Source organism: Idiotropiscis lumnitzeri, chromosome 2 (genome assembly GCF_059441095.1).
Source record: "Idiotropiscis lumnitzeri isolate Australia: NSW breed Sydney's pygmy pipehorse chromosome 2, RoL_Ilum_1.0, whole genome shotgun sequence".
NCBI lineage: Eukaryota > Metazoa > Chordata > Actinopteri > Syngnathiformes > Syngnathidae > Idiotropiscis > Idiotropiscis lumnitzeri.
Genome location: NC_142392.1, coordinates 14,938,344 through 14,939,746, shown reverse-complemented (window position 1 = coordinate 14,939,746; position 1,403 = coordinate 14,938,344).

Genomic DNA, 1,403 nt, shown 5'->3' with positions numbered 1-1,403 from the left:
GCTTGGCACCGTCTGTGCCCGGGGAAGGTGCTCCTATTCGGCTTCACTGTCACACAGCATGCACTCCTCCTCCGGAGCTTCCATAAGGGCAAACTTAGGGGCCGCTTGGCACCGTATGTGCCCGGGGAAGGTGCTCCTATTCGGCTTCACTGTCATGCAGCATGCACTCCTCCACCGGAGCTTCCATTTGGGCAAACTTAGGGGCCGCTTGGCACCGCCTGTGCCCGGGGAAGGTGCTCCTATTCGGGCCAAGTGTGACACACGCCCGCACTCCTCCTCCGGAGCTTCCATTTGGGCAAACTTAGGGGACGCTTGGCACCGCCCGTGCCCGGGGAAGGTGCTCATATTCGGGCTAAGTGTGACAGACGCCGGCCTATTACCCCCGGAGCGATGGAGCTGGGGGCGCTCGCTCCCCGCCCGTGCCCGGGGAAGGTGCTCCTCTCCGGCCTAAGTGTGGCAGACGCCGGCCTATTACCCCCAGAGCGATGGAGCTGGGGGGCGCTCGCTCCCCGCCCGTGCCCGGGGAAGGTGCTCCTCTCCGGGCTAAGTGTGGCAGACGCCGGCCTATTACCCCCGGGGCGATGGAGCTGGGGGGCGCTCGCTCCCTGCCTGTGCCCGGGGAAGGTGCTCATCTCCGGGCTAAGTGTGGCAGACGCCGGCCTATTACCCCCGGAGCGATGGAGCTGGGGGGCGCTCGCTCCCTGCCTGTGCCCGGGGAAGGTGCTCATCTCCGGGCTAAGTGTGGCAGACGCCGGCCTATTACCCCCGGAGCGATGGAGCTGGGGGGCGCTCGCTCCCTGCCTGTGCCCGGGGAAGGTGCTCATTTCCGGGCTAAGTGTGGCAGACGCCGGCCTATTACCCCCGGAGCGATGGAGCTGGGGGGCGCTCGCTCCCTGCCTGTGCCCGGGGAAGGTGCTCCTCTCCAGCCCCAGGTCGCCTAACCCCCTTACCCCTGGTCACCTAAACCCCTTACCCCTGGTCGCCTAAACGTCTCACCCCTGGTCGCCTAAACCCCTTACCCCTGGTCACCTAAACGTCCCACCCCTGGTCGCCTAAGTGGCCCACCCCTGGTCACCTAAACGTCCCACCCCTGGTCGCCTAAACCCCTTACCCCTGGTCACCTAAACGGCCTACCCCTGGTCACCTAAACGGCCCACCCCTGGTCGCCTAAGCGGCCCACCCCTGGTCGCCTAAGTGGCCCACCCCTGGTCGCCTAAGTTGCCCACCCCTGGTCGCCTAAGTGGCCCACCCCTGGTCGCCTAAGTGGCCCACCCCTGGCCCACCTCGCGTCCGGGGGGAGGCCATCCTCTTCGGCCTAACTTTCACCAACGCCGGCCCCCAGTCTCCTGTTGGACTTAGTGCAAATTCTTACTCACGCCCTTACCCCTGGTCACCTAACCAGG